General features: G+C 35.6%; 1 protein-coding gene across 2 annotated transcripts in view; it reads left to right on the top strand.

The window, feature by feature from the left end:
* Positions 1 to 8,726: 8,726 nt before the first annotated feature.
* Positions 8,727 to 16,817, top strand: part of LOC126978533 (uncharacterized) — a 37,668-nt gene continuing 29,577 nt past the window's right edge. The window contains exon 1 of one of the 2 annotated variants that reach the window (XM_050827452.1): positions 8,727 to 8,797. The gene's annotated coding sequence lies outside the window, so the exon portion shown is untranslated. Of the gene's footprint in view, positions 8,798 to 16,096; positions 16,161 to 16,817 lie in introns of those variants that run through there. The other variant, XM_050827455.1, reaches the window with a different exon arrangement.

The following is a 16,817-nucleotide window of genomic DNA, read 5'->3' on the forward strand; positions in this document are numbered from 1 at the left end:
GATCCGTTGGTAGTAATAAAAATGTATGAATAAAAAAGTATGAAAAAAATAGTTATGAAGTGAGATTATTATGAGCACAGACCGGTAGTAAGACACAGAATATGATTTAGAATTTTATGTAAGCCAATATGGACCCCTTTTAAAGATGTAGGAAGTTCATTTATTAGAAATGGTAGAACTAATTGTTGTAATTATTTTTTAATTAAGTTTTTATTGTTGACTCTATAAATTTCATTGAATTTTCTTGTTATTCTTATTATATTTAGGAGTGGTAGTACCATGTTGGGTACTCACGGACACAACCGAATTGGGCCGGCATGCCCGGAGATTTACCACTCCCCCACTCGAAACCGGCGTGAAATAGCGGCTATGCCGCTCTGTTTCGTCCGGTGAGTATCCGGTATTCGGAGGCCTACACCCCCCCTCCCAAATACAAATGGCAGCACAGACTAAAAAAAGACTACTCCAGGACGGTACCAGGCTATGAAGCCCTGGAGAATCCGTCCATGGGCGTCCACAATTAGGGCTTGTACCTAACAGTGGTTGCCCAGGATGCTCTTCATTCCATGCTCCTCTGTACCTATCGGTGGCAGGTCCCAACCATGGTTTGACCGCTCCTGCAAAATGGCCTCTCGCCGAAAGCAGGAGTGCTATCAGGCTTGAGGCAATACGGTATCTAAGGATGTGAATTCCAGCGAACTTAAAAAACACTTCAATCACTTCTTCTTCAAAGCACATTGGCATAATTGGCGAGAGACTTGCACGCCTTCCCTCGGAAACTCGGGAACTGGCTCCGGTCCTTACCCGTCTTTTCCGGCTCTCCTAGTCATCAGGCGTAGTCCCGAAATTATGGAAGGCGGCTTTAGTGCACCCGTTCCCTAAGAAAGGTGTACGCTCAGATCCGTCCAACTACCGCCCCATTGCCATTACCTCCATTTTCTCCAAAGTAATGGAGTCGATCATCAACCGCCAGCTCTTGGGATACCTAGAGGGGCACCAGCTGATCAGCGACTGCCAGTACGGTTTCCGTCAGGGTCGCTCAGCTGGTGATCTTCTTGCATACCTCACCCATAAATGGGCGCAAGCGGTTGAGTCGAAAGGAGAGGCGTTGGCGGTGAGTTTGGACATAGCGAAGGCCTTCGATCGGGTGTTGCATAAAGCGCTTATAGCGAAACTGCCATCCTATGGGCTTCCCGAGAAGTTGTGCAAATGGGTCACTAGCTTTTTGGCTGATCGGAGCATCAACGGTGCATGCTCGGACTTAGAACCCATAAACGCTGGTGTCCCGCAAGGCTGTGTGCTATCCCCTGCGCTGTTTCTTCTGCATATCAATGATATGCTGCAAATCAGCAATATTCATTGCTATGCAGACGACAGCACAGGGTATGCTTCCTACACCGGCCGTGCCAACATGTCCCGGGAAAGCGTCGACGAGAACCGGAACAAACTTGTGCCTGAAATTGAGACTATGCTTTGCAAAGTCTCGGAATGGGGCCGACAAAATTTTGTCCAATTCAACCCCTAGAAGACACAAGTTTGTGCGTTCACCACTAAAAAGTCTCCTTATGTCGTATCCCCTCGATGCTACTTAGGGACCTTCAAGAAAAAAGCATACTCCCACCTTAAAGGCCGGCAACGCATTTCTTGACACACTTGTTGTTGCGGATGTCCATGGGCGGTTGCCTCACCTCTCCCCATCCCGTGAGCCTCTTGCCCGTTTGCTCATATAAATATATATATCCGTAGGAGAATCAGATTCCATACACAGCTTATCCCAGTCAATTTGATTGATAAATCATAAACTCTGTTATTATTCAGGTAATTTTTATATTTTGGAGCAGCCTGTATGCAATCAGGCTCACCAAGACAAGGAAGCATGATTGCACGGTGATCAACCAGTGTCGTGCCTATTGACGATTTAAATAGATTCTGTTTATGTGATTTAGCATACATGTGGTCGATCCAAGATCTTCTTACGTAACCGTTTGTTATCTCAATTATTGTGTGTCTCTTAATTCCTAAAAGAAGCCCTAAAACTATGCAGGGTACGATATATGACGACCCATATAGCCGAATGGTTAGTGACCCTGACTACTAAGCTAGAGGTCCCGGGTTCGAATCCCGGTAGGTGCAATCATTTATATGGATGTTTTTTTCCGAGTTATGGATGTTTATATGTATTTATATATGTTTCAGTAAGTATATTCTATTAAATATACCATTGTCTTGATACCCATAGTACGGGCTATGCCTAGTTTGGGGCAAGATAATTTGTGTAAGAGTGTGTAAATATTATTGTATTATTGTAAAGGTGTTTTGCAGGACTATCCTGTTTAAGATTAATATTTATATCTCCAAATAGGTATAAATCAGTGTTCATTACGAACGCTTTAAGTGTTTTATATAGTTCATGAATGAAAAGATTGTAATTTGTGCTGGGTGGTCTATTACAGTCGGTACATACATTTCAAGTGGAATTGTGGTATGTAGCTTATATATATACAATAATATATGACTGTTATCATCAAATAGGATGTAGATCTTATAGATACTACGAAATAATTATCGGCTGTTACACAATAAAGAAGAATCAACAAACAGTTACTAGGTCGGTGTATTGTTCCCCTTTCCTCCCGGAAAACAGAAACTTTTACAAAAAGGAAAGCCGAAAGGTGCAAATATGTTTCTAAAAATGAATTTCAGATTCACATGTTTATACTCTGGAATTTATTATCCGATTTACGTAATTATTCTCTGGTTCGATGCAGAATAGATGCCATTTGGTCTCATAAAAATTTTACATAGTTTTGCCCAGTAGTTTTCATTTTATGAAAATTTTTGTTTAATGTTTGGCACCGACTTAAAACCTATAAATAGGTAGCACATATAAACAGCATTTTATTTATATTAAAGGTAAAGGTGTATTAAATTAAATTATTATTTGTTTGATACTTTTCAGTTTTTGAAGTCGGTTTTTTAAGCGTAGTTTTTTTAATAATCATTTTAGTTAACGACTTTACAATTATAAAATTGACCAAAACATGTTATAAACCATATTAAGAATAAAGCACAAATAAATAGTAGATTTTACAACGAGTGCACAAAACGAACTATTTTTATCCGAGACTTTTAGCAGCCCGAGCCGAAGGCGAGGGCTGATAGTAAAGTCGAGCATTAAAGGTTTTGTGGACGAGTTTTAAACTCTGCTTTTCATTTCGATTCCGAGGAAATACAACAGTAGTATAACATGGACATTTTTAACAATTTTAGCAAATTTGAAGAAATTAATAAACGCATGTAAACCCTTTTTTTTAATCTTACGACATTGATAGTAGGCTTGGGCTCCAGACCTATACAACCTACTATTGAATTAATTTGGTAATATATATATATTTTTTTTTATAAATTAAATAACCTACGGTATTTTAGTTTAAATTTTAATATCTTTTTTGTCTTAAAAACACATGAGGGAAATAAATTAATGTAAATATTATAAAATAACAAATTCTATCTCTGAACTTTTTACATTTATGAGTAGATACGTTAATGGAGTTGTGCACAAAAATCGATTTTGTGCAGCCTATATCGTGCACAAATAAGCAATTTCAGGGCATGAGAAGTGAAAAATATACTTTAATAATCTAACTTTCTAAGCAATTATTATGCCTCTATATGAACTATACTTCAGCGCCATCTTTTGAAAGTTTGATATATTAATACCACTGATTGTTACACAAATTCAGTTAGTTTACTAAAATAACACTAGGTGGCAAAAAAATAAATAAAAGGGATTATAATGTTAGAAACCACAGACAAATGTTAGAACCTTTAATGATTTCCATAAATTTGGCTTATTTTTTCCAAGACTAATATTAAATTACTGTTATGTAATGAAGAGTTACAAAACAGAATTGCAGATTGCCTTGCATAAACTACGGAGTAGTTACGGTTAGTACGGTACGGAGTCGTCGGTCATTTTAAGATAGTGCAAAAGCTTGATATGTATAGCACATCCTACATCGAACACCAAAACGATCCGGGCGGCTGCTTGCTGTTAGAACTAATATAAAGGCTGTTAAAGCCAGTAGGTATTCGCCTAAATATTGTGAGGACTAAGGAAACGAGAACCATTACCGTGAGAAATAAAGGTTCCGCCAGGACTCAATCAATGCAGTTAAAGCGAGTGTCTCTTTATACGCGGGTCAAAAGTATGGAAATATTCTTACACACAATTAATTACAAATGACGATTCAAATAAATCTAAATAGTATACTTTCTAATAATATGTATCCTGAGATAATGTAATATTATGAGTAATATTTCACATGAAAACATTTTTATTTTCAAAGTGCTGTACAATAAGTTATATTGCTGAGTGTTATTAAATGCAAGTGAATACATCATTAAAATTCATGAGAAATCTTCATTTTACTCATACTTACGTTAATATTTCACTTTAAGAAATTTCATATTTGAATAAGGGTGCATACATAAATCTTATATCTTTAAACGAGCTATTCTTGTACTTATATATACATATAATCTAAATTTCGGAGACGGCTCCATAAATCTCCACTTTGTTTCAATTTAAAAAAATGTAGATTTATCCGTGTTTTAATGAGACACAGCTACAATAACATTAGAATACAAAGGTAATTTCGCTATATTCAAGACTGTTATAGCTCAGACGGGATATTGGGTGATCCGAAAAGCAGAAGACCGCGGTTCGAATCCAGATATCCTATTAGTTTTTTGTGTTCAAGTTTTGTACATTCTTAAAAATCCGAGCAAGTTTGAATATTTTAACAAAAATTGAATAGTGTAATATCAACACTAAGGCGAGATACAGCGTACTTAGACTTTGCTCAGACTTTACTTTTGTGAAGCTTAGCTGAAAGTCAAAGTCAAATTCAAAAATAGTGACGATATAACTGAGTGTGATATAACGCGAATTTGGCTTTTTTAATGGACTGTCTTAGCCTAAGCTCAGCATAATATTAGCTGTCAATTGACTATAAAAACGTAATCAAAGATTATGCTAAGCTTACACTCGGCTAAGTTTGTCGTAAGTAAAGTCTGAGCAAAGTTTAAGTAAGCTCTATAGATATCATACTAAGATCCGACGCAAACGTAACCGTTATAATGTGCCACACACAACAAAATACAAAAACCCTTATATCCAATCGCATTACGAACTAACGGGTTCAACTATTGATGCCTATGCCAAAATGCGAGCAAAATCAATAATAGCATAATATATAAATTAATTAATTAAGTAGATGTATTACATACATAATTATATAATGGTATTTGTATAATATAACAATTGTACTCTGGCACCCATATTTTCGGGAAGATTCTTTGGATGCTTTGGACGTCTTTTGTAACTTAACAAAATCGTTTGACTGTGTTCACCGTGAGACTCTTATTAATAAATCATATTATTACGGTGTACGAGGATACTCACTGAAACTGTTAAAATTATTTTTACAAGGAAGAATCCAAATCGTAACTAATAATGCTAAGCATCCTTCTTTGCTCTTAATGGGCGTACCTCAAGGCTCCTTTCCTGTTTCTGGTATATACCAGTATATACTTAGTCCAGCCATTAATACTATTACAATTAAAAATTAACAACAATGCATTTGAATTTGGAATCTGTCATTTTTATATAGTTCTGTTCATTTAGTTTTCTCATTTTGGCGCCAAAACATTGTTAAATTTTTTGCGATATTAAAATGGGGTGGGGTGATAAAGAGAACCGAATCGCTGTGATTGCATTACACAAAGTAGGTATGGAGCCAAATGCAATTTTAAAAACTCTCCATACGCTTGGTATTACTAAAATGTTTGTGTACCGGGCTATTAATAGGTACAATGAGACCTCCTTTGTTTGACAGAAAAAGATCTAGCCGTCCATGTAGTGTTCAAACGAAAAAGGTGGTCTGGCCTAAAGGTAGAAAGATAGATACCAGGCCATAAACTCCAAAAAAAAAAAACGAAAATGGTGGTCAAAGCAGAAAGAGAAAGAATACTAAGAAATCCGGTCCGAAAACAAAATATTTTATTTCGGGAGATGAATATAGCACCTAGAACCATGTCGCGTATTTTTAAAGATCACTTAGGACTTGCGGCCTATTAGAGACGTCCTGATCATTTCTTAACTTATAATTTAAAAAAGAATAGGGTGATAAGATCGAAACAACTACTGAAGCGGTACGCAAAGGAAGATCACAAAAAATTTTTGTTTACGAATGAGAACTATTTACAAGCTGACCCGGCAAACGTTGTTTTGGCATATAAATTAGTTTTAGAGTTAGACCGTTTCGTGGACATTGCAACATTACTTTATTCTTCTAAAATAAAATAATTATTTTCTAAAATAAACGTAGTTTAAGTTACTCCTTGTTACGTCAAAATCGGTCCAGCCATTTCAGAGATTAGCCGGAACAAACAGACACACATACAGAAAAAATTGTAAAAATGTTATTTTGGTGTATGTATGTATATATATTCATATACATGAAGTAAAAAACGGTTATTTAAATATTTGAAACAGACACTCCAATTTTATTTAGATGTGTATAGATTGGGCAACATTTAACAAACAAAATGATCGTATTTGTGCTCAACTGAAAAACTTCCCAATTAGTCAACAGTGGGCACTAGCTTCAGCTTTATGAAGGAGTGACTAAGCCACACTCTTGTGAAAAAGGTATCAAAATATCGGCACAAGTGTTCAAGATACCATTCTTGAGAAGGTAGTGAAGCCCCTTAACAACACCATGTTCAATAACCAAGAATAGTCCTTCCAGCAAGACGACGACGATGCCGGCCCATAAAACTCGGTCTACGCAGTATTGGTTAGAAACGAACGTTTCGGACTTCATCAGAGCTGAAGACTGGCCGTCGTCTAGACCCGATATTAATCCATTGGATTATGATTTATGGTCAGTTTTAGAGATTACGGGTTGCTCTAAACGTCATGATGATTTGGAGTCACTAAAACAATCTGTACTATTTGCTGTGAAGAATTTCCCCATGGAAAGAGTGCGTGCTTTTATTTTATTGATAACTGGCCTCAACATTTAAAGGACTGTATTGCAGCCAATGGAGACCACTTTGAATAAGCTTTTTATATTTTAAATTGTTTCATATTTATGTATTAAACTAACACTGTTAAAGTAATAAATGTTATTGCAATAGAAAATGTTGTTTCTTTGTTTCAGTATTTAAGGACTAGGCTAATAGCTATCTGCCATTTTTCATAATTAACAAGTTAATATAGTCTTGTTTGCCGATGACATATCTTTCAAACGTCAACAAGATAAGTGTGATGAAATAAATAATGCTTTGTCAGGAGTATCGAAATGGTTCAATATGAATAATTTAATATTGAATAAAATAAAAACCAAATATTAGAAATGGATGTTATCAGATGATAATGCAGTATTTTTAAGTGACATTAGATACCAAACTTCAGTTACACAAATTAACTGGTAAATTAAGCCAGCAGCTATCGCCGTAAAAAAGATTCGACAACTTACTGACATAAATATTACAAGAATTGCCTATTTAGCTATTTTCATACCTCTTTGTCGTATGGGATTATATAATGGGGTACATACGTAAACCTCCTAGGGAAAAATTCAAACAAATTCTGAGACCATACACGAACGATATATTTACAACAATCTCCTGTACTGTGCATAAATAGAATAATTTATGTAGTAAAATAAACAACTACCATAATTAAAACACTAAAAAATTACAAGCTGATAGTGTGCCCTATTAGGCTGTGTAAAATAAACAATTCTTTTGCATGCAATAGTATTAAATTTTACTATAAATTACTCAAAAGCAGAACTGAATAACTGTTATAAATTTAAATAAATAATTTATAATTATTTGTCCATAAATCATTTAACGTTGACTTATGTTGAAGGTTTATTACAATACGTAAACGACATTACAATTAGGAATTTAATAGTATTATATTTTTTACAGATTTTATGACACAATATTTTTTTTTAATTGAAAAGGAAGGTATCTATCCGGAAACACCCCATAAGGAAGCTCATTCCACACCTTTGTAATACGTGGAATAAAGCTACTTTTAAATCGAACTGTGGAAGACTACCACACATCCAGATGGTGGGGATGATATCCGACCTTGTGGCGTGTCGTGCGAAGGTGGAATTCGGCGGCAGGAATCAGGTGAAATATCTCTTCGGAACACTCCCCGTGATAAATGCAGTTGAAGACACACAATGAAGCGACGTCTCTACGCAACGTCTACGTCCTCGACAATTCGAGCTGCTCTGCGTTGCACGCGGTCAATGGCAAAATCTTGTATTATTTAATTATATGGCATTATTTTTAAATTACTATTTTGTTACGATACGACATGGGTACATTCAAAATGAGCGCGTAGACCTTCCTTAAAGGCCTGTGATTCCTCTGGTGTTGCAAGCGAATGCGGTGATCACTTAACACCAGGTGACCCATACGCTCGTTTGTCCTCCTTTACCATAAAATATTTAGTATTATAATAATGAAAATTTTATTTTAAAAAAGCTTGACGGCCTTCAGGAGCTTCAGTAACCCGTTTAGTATCTATGTGTAATGTAGATGTTGCCTAACGGTGTACTGTTTAACGGAGAGCTTTGTAAAATAATCGATTAGTAGGTCTGGAATTAAGAATCCTGTCCAACTCACTGCAGTCGCCTCTCAGCGCGTACCAAGAACGCTGTTCCGTAATGTGTTAATGTGTTAATAGTGTAGCTGATAGTAACAGGTAAGCATTTTCTTTATTTAATAGGTAAAGAATAATTTCAAATGCTGTTTGAGTGTTTTTACAAATTTAAGTTTCATCTTCGAATATTTGAGATTTAAGTTGTAAAATTTTATTCAGACGAATAAAATGCACTACATGCACACGCATGCGCTTTAGCACTATGAAGGGTGTGGCCGTGCAGTTTCATCAATACTATTAATCATTATTACCGATTATTTTAAAGCTACAATTCATTAAGGTTTGTTCATGGTTTATTCATCTGTAGTCATTATCCTTCAATTTATAAAACAAAACCCTAATTCAATTTAAAATAAGTGATAATATTATTTTACAACAACGCTATGATTTTTGTGAACCATCATTAAATTTAAATTGTGGTAAAGATATTATTGTGCGCAGCCCTTTAAAAATTATCAGAATTCCATTCTCTGCCTTCCTGAAAAGATTTGAAGCAATATCTATATCACACAAGGAAAAATTGGGCGGCGGCCATCTTGGATTTCATAATTGATTCCAATTATTCGTTCTCATAAACTACGAGAAACTAGAAAACGAACTAAATATCGTTTCAATGATAATAATGCATAACGGTTATGTTTTTATTTATAAATGACTCTTCGGAGCGTGCTTCTATATCCAGACTCTTGGAAACGATATCCTTAATGTTGTTGATTTAAAATTATTGATCCTAAATTTATGCACTGCTACCTCGAGTACTCGTATACAATATATTTTATTACTTCTCTTTCACTCGCCTTATTTATAAAATCTAAGATGGCTGCTGCGCAAAATCCTTGTTATTGTTATAATAGTTGTCGTAATGAAATGATTATAAATAATATTAGGCAATATAATTATAACAAAGGCCTTGTTCGATGAATTAATTATTATAATTGCTCATTCAAGATATCCGCTGCGCTCGAATATTATTTCAAGAGTATGTGTACTATATTTCTGATTTTCGGGATTAAAGGCTACCGCGAATTATTACTATTTTAATCATATTGATATTGTTTCCGAGGTTAGGTCCTTCCGGGGACTAATTTGAGATTATTTGTGAAGTCCAATATGGCTGCTGCGCAAAATTCTTGCTAATATTATAATTGTCATCGTAACGATATTGATACAGTTTCAAGGGTTCTCGGAAATGCAAAAGTGATAGTACACTCTTAAATTTACTATCACTTTTGAAATCTGAGATAAGCGTTGCGCTTTAATATAATTTTTACAATATTATGAACATTTTTGAAATCCAAGATGGCCGCTGTGCAAAATTATGATTACAATAATATATAATACTAATATCTCTTTGTTATATCGTCTCAACAGATCTTAAAACTAATATAGTACTAATGTACTGTATTAGTACCCATTAGTACCCTAAAGGGTAGGTACCCCTAGATTTCAGGATCGGAACTTGTAAAATATTCCACTACTGTACTATAACTAGAAAAGAATGAAAAATAACAATACATTACTTACAAGCTTACTTGTGTGTATAATAGATAGAGTATAATACCCACACGCACACACAGTGCGGGTGTGCATTATATCTACTCTCGGTTACTATCAGTGTAGGATTTCAGTGGAGGTATAGTAAAATTTTTGTATCCTCTCTTTCAATACAAGTTTACATTTAGTTCTACTTTAATGGTAAATTGGCAGCACTCTATTTACCTTATTGTAAAGGTTGAATCACAGAAGAAGCGGTGTAAGAAACTAGTGTTAAACAATATTTTGTCATAGACTCTATTCTTTCGCTGTGTTTTATTTTTTCCGAATCGTAACTGATAAGGTTATGTTTGAAACATATTTTACATAATACACTCGACAGCAAAAATAACGGGTAATTTAGAAAAACCGCAATATTTCCCAATGTTATTTACATAGATCCCTCGTATAAATAATAATATGTTACAAGCACATTAGTGATGCTTATTATAACATATTCAAAAGAGATTGTATTAGAACAAGTTACAGCCTCAAAAAAAGAAATTCCGATTTTTGAAATATATCAAGATTAAAATTTTTGGAGTAGAAATTTTTTTCGCTATTGTTGCAAACCGAGCTGTCATCATAAACAGTTTCTTTGGCTGCTCACAGTATTTTGGGTATCAACCATGCACCAACATGTCGTTATCTACTGAAGAATGTACACGAATTATCACCATGGTTCTAGAAGGAAGGAGTCAGCGAAGTACTGCTAGAATCGTAGGTGTATCTTAATCCACGGTCCAAAGAGTACTCCAGCGATTTCAAGAGACCGGCATGAACATCAGGAGACCAGGGATAGCAGGACAAGATGTACAACTACATGAGAAGACTGATTCAACGTGAGCACTATGTTAACAAATCGACATCTCACGGCTGTTCAGGTCCAAAAAGCCTTCAAGAAATTCACCACAACAGTGTAAGCTTTGAAATGATCCGGCGGTGACTTCGGGAAGCTGATATAAAGCCTTATAAATAAATAGATAAAATAAGCCTTTATTCCTGTTACTAATAATAATATTTTTTTTAAATATATATCCTTAACATCAGTTAAGCAATTATGCTTACGATTTTGTAACAGCTTGTTCTTCGACATAGGCCTCCTCCAAAGACTTCCATCTTTCTCTCTCTCTCGCCATTCTCATCCATTCTGGGCCAGCCACTCTCTTAAGGTCATCCTCCCATCGTTTTATTTGTCGCAAACAAAAACTAAGTATAATACACATAGAAAGCCTTATAGGCCAGCAAATGGCCCTCAATTGCTTAGAGAACATCGAGTTGCCAGGTTGCGGTTTGCTCGAGAACACGTCCGATGGACAGTTTATGATTAGTCCAGGGTTATGTATTCCGATGAGTCAAGATTTTGTTTATTCGCACACGATGGGAGACGAAAAGTATATAGGCGACCAAATGAACGTTATCATCAAGCGTGTTCTGAGGAAAAGGTGCCATTCGGTGGAGGATCAATAATGGTTCGGGCTGGCTTCTTCAGAGGATCGTACGGAGTTAGTAATTATAGAACGGTTCTCTGTCAGCTCTCAGATATGTAGAGGATTTTAAATGAGCATGCTGGTTCTTTCTTGGTGAACGGAACGGTTGGACGGAAATTCCATTTTTGTGGATGATAATGCGCGACCACATACAGCACATTTGGTCAACGCGTATATTAAGGACGTCGGTATCACCCGCATGGAGTGGCCAGCTCACAGCCAAGACTTAAGTCCCATAGAGCATTTATGGGACGAGGTCGGGAGGTGCGTTAAACAACGCACTCCAGCTGCAGCTAACTTACGTGAGTTAAGAAGTGCGCTGGTGGAAGAATGGTCAAACATAGACCAAAATCGTATTAGAAATTTGATTTACAGCATGCCAAATCGTCTTAATGAAGCGATTCGGGCTCGTGGATGAAATACAAGATATTGTTGTCTCTCTCAATTAATTGTTCTATAGAGAGATAAACAATATCTATTCTATTTTTACATTTTAATCTATTATTCATAATAATTAGAGAACCTCCAATTATTGCCCTACTTCTACAAAACGAACTGACTACTTTATGTTCTCTAAAACTAAACTGGAGCTGATGACTTTTAGGCCAATGTTCTGTAATACATAATATATCTATATTACAGCAGCTCAAAAACAGTTCAATTTCTAATTACTTACTTGAGATACCTTGTATATTCTGGTGAACAATATTTATGAGCTTTATATTATGATTATCTCTAGCAGTAACAGTTACATTTGTTGAATGTTGCCTGTTTTGAATGATATTGCAAGAGTTGTCCTCCCTTGCCGAATAACCTAATTTAAATTATTTGAAGAAAAATCTTCATTGTTATATTTTTGTACATTAGTACTAATACATTCCCCAATAGAGGCTTGTTTGTCAGTTTTTTCATAATTTTGCCCAATAGAGGCTTGTAGTCAATTATTTAACAATTTTGCCCAATAGAGGCATGTCTATTAAAACTATAAGCTACTAACGTAGCCAGCTGTCACTTAAATTTAAGTTGTAGGTATACATACATACATACATACATACATACATACATACATTCAAACATACATATAATCACGCCTCTTGTCCGTAGGGGTAGGCAGAGACCACTTCTTTCCACTTGCTATGATCCTTACATACTTGTTTCGCTTCGTCCACTTTCATTATTTCTTTCATACATGCTCTTCGGTTTTGGGGTACTCTTAACCTGTTGTGGATTGTCGCATTATACAAGGTTGTATTTAATTTAAATATTTTTCCATTTTGCTCCTGTGTCAAATCCGAGGAGTATGGTAATGTACACATCATCATTTTGGATTTGATATTATTGCAAATAAAATATTTGGTATTATTGCAAACAAAAGAGCACGGTAATACTTCAAGCCGGCCCACATTATAGCGCTCTACATAACGCAGGTGCGGCTACACATGGAGTATTGCTGTCATCTCTGGTCTGGCGCACCCCAGTATCAGCTAGATCCATTTGACCGCGTGCGACGCAGAGCAGTTCGAATTGTCGTGAGACCCAGTGCTCTGTGAACGGCTGGATCACTTGGTGTTGCGTAGAGACGTCGGTCGCTTACTTCATTGTGTGTCTTCTACCGCATTTATCACGGGGAGTGTTCTGAAGAGCTATTTCACCTGATTCCTGCCGCCGAATTTCACCTTCGCACGACACATTTAAGTTAGGATATCGTCCCCACCATCATTAACGATATCGCTGCTTGTCTTCAACATTCCAAATTCCTACTATACGCAGATGATATGAAAATATTTAAACAAATTCGTGACGTTGATGACTGTCTTTTATTACAACAAGACATGCACAGGTTTGAAAAATACTGTAGCATCAACAAACGAGACCTGAACGTTCCGAAATGTTACGCTATAACATTTACCCGTAAGCCTAATTTTATTAATTTTAAATATTCACTTAATGGTCATCCACTCAAAGTTGTAAGCGAGATACGCGAACTAGGCGTAATTCACGACTCTAAGCTTTCATATGATAAACACATTGAAAACATCGCTACTATTAGCCAACCAGTGTATGGGATTTATCAAGAGATCCTGTTCCCAATTCTCAAGTATCAAGGTTATAAAAACGCTGTATTGTACCTATATTCGTAGCATACTCGAGTATTGTACACAAATTTAGTACCCTCAGTATGATATATATATATTAACAGATTAGAATCAATCCAACGCAGATTTGTTAAATACCATGAATATAAGTGCAAGACATACGACAATGATTATGAGTCAAGATGCAGGAGATATCATATATTACCACTCCACGAGAGAGGCAAAATAGCTGATATTCTATTCTTAACAAAAATAGCACAATGTCACATTGACGCTCCCCATCTTCTCTCGAATATAAATTGAAATATTCCCAGAATATCTGCAAGACATCCTAAATATTTACATATACCCCACTGTGCGTCAAATTACAAACAAAACTCATTCTTCTCAAGAGCATCTCACTGCGTAAATAATCTTAAAGACTTTCCTGATTGTGACCTGTTTAATTCATCCACAAATTCTATCAGATCAAAAATTACTAAGAACTGGTTTAATGTTACTATAAACATAATTGAACGTACTGTTTAAATTCTCTCTGAACATAATAAATGTAATACCTATGTAATTATTAACATATTATATATAATACTTGTATAAGAAAAAAAAAAAGAAAAAAGATGTACCTATATTACGCTATGTGTTATTAGAAACAATATGCGAAAACTATTAAATGGTGTAAAATGTTCACACTATTATTTAGTAATTAATTTATTGTAACACTGTAAGTTTTCCAAATAAAAAAATAAAATAAATCTGAATGTGTGGCGATCCTCCACAGTGCAGTTTTCCAGGGGCTTTCTTCCATGTACTACAAAGCTGTGGTGCTTCCTTGTGTGGTGTTTCCGGGACGATACGACATGGGTTCCTTCAATAAGAGCGCATACACCTTTCATAAAGGCTGGCAACACTCCTGTGATTCCTCTGTTGTTGCAAGAGAATATGGGCGGCGGTGATCACTTAACACCAGCTGATACGTACGTTCGTTTGTTCTCCTTTTCCATTAAAAAAAACATGCCCGAATTATAAGCCTTTATGTTCGTTCCTATACTGTTCTTTCACTGGAAACATCCAATACAACTTCATGCTGCAATGTAATATTATTTATGTATATCTATCTTTAATTGTATAATATAAAATTTTTCCAAGTTTCCATGGGTGCAACTAGGTGCGACGATCTTTCAACAATTTTAAATTGTTCGGAATGGAGCTTAATGTTGTTGGAATTCTAAATGCCATCTAAAACATAACTTGTAAAGAAAACCAAGTCAAGTAAAATAAATTGACCGACTTGGTACTACATGGATCTTCATTTCAGGTAGATTCTGAATGGTAACTCTATCCATCGTAAGTATAGGGAGACCAATTTTCAGCTTCTTCGTCAGGGTCATAGCGTGCATTTTATGTGGGGCAAACTTTAGCTTATTCCTCTGCCCCCAGCCGACGATGGACCCCTGAACACACCGTTTGCTCGTTGTTCTCTCAACTGTTTCTCCAACATAGTTAAGGGCCACTGATCGGTCATTCAGGTAGTCATGCTTTAGTGTCTGTAAAAGTTTATCCAATTGACATTTTAGGGCCGGCCACCATGCTCCGTCAAAAGCTCCTTCTATATCAAGTGAACCATCACCACGATTTGTTTCTCCATGATTTTGTCATGAGTTTTTTTTTGTTGGAAGAGAGCATCTTCAGTGGAACGCTGGAGTACAGTACATACTGACGGGTACTAAGTTTATACTGAATGTGCCATCGCAAACGGATAATTAAAAGTTTTTCCAAAATCTTGCCTAGTATATACAATAAGCCTATAGGTCGGTAAGATTTGGGATCAGCATTGTTCGGTTTCCCTGGCTTCCATAGAAGCACAATAGCTGCCCTCTGCCAAGGTACGGGAAAGCGACCAAGCTTGAGACACGTCTTATTTAGAAGGGCCAAGAACAGAGATTCAATTTGAAATGTCGACTTTAAATTTGATATAATTTATTAGATACTTTACAACAACGACGATGTTTTTTGAAGATAGACTTGTGACTCTCGAAAGATTTTTAAATAAAAATTTAATAGTGATATAATCTATTTTAATTAATATAGTGTCTTCCTATAGATATTGCTTGTCAATCAGTTGTGTTATGGAGGACGTGGCTCAGTTATCGATTAGGGTCTGGGAGTTATCTGAGTCCTGACACTAGCTTTGTCCAGGCTCACTACAGTCTCCTCTCAGCGCGCACCGAGAACGCTGTAGCGTGACGTGTTAATATATTGTGTTAATAGTGTGGTTGATAGGTACAGGTAAGCATTTTTCTTATTAGTTAGATAAATATAAAGCTCTAATGGTGTTTGGGTGTTCTTACAGATTGAATTATTATGTTAAATACGCGTGACTTAAATGAAATTTGAGGTGTTTGCCACGCATGCGCTTTAGTACTATGAGTAACAGGTAACACATTGGGTGTGGCATTGAATTTTCTTCAATACTTTTATAATAACTATCGATTATTTTGAATCTTCAAGGCTTTAAGGATTGTTTATATTTTATTCCGACCTTTTTCTTCTATTTCTATCTATATATTAAACCACGAGGTGCATAACAATGCTATTTGATATAATTTTTGAGACACTTGTTTTACTTAACGACAGTGTTTTAGTAAACATCAATAAATTTAAATTGTTCCATTGATTCATATCACACAATAAATATTTGCGCGGCAGCCATCTTGGATTTCATAATTGATTTAATCTGTGAAATTTGTGGAGTTTGCCACGCATGCTCTCTTGTACTATGAGTAACAGGTAACACATTGGGCGTGGCAGTGCATTTTCTTCAGTACTTTTATAATTATTACCGATTATTTTGATTTGTGATTGTTTATATTTTATTCACAAGACTATTTGATACAATTTGTGAGATACTTAATTTCTTTACTTTACGACTATATTTTTAGTAAA

Source organism: Leptidea sinapis, chromosome Z (assembly GCF_905404315.1).
Source record: "Leptidea sinapis chromosome Z, ilLepSina1.1, whole genome shotgun sequence".
Lineage (NCBI taxonomy): Eukaryota > Metazoa > Arthropoda > Insecta > Lepidoptera > Pieridae > Leptidea > Leptidea sinapis.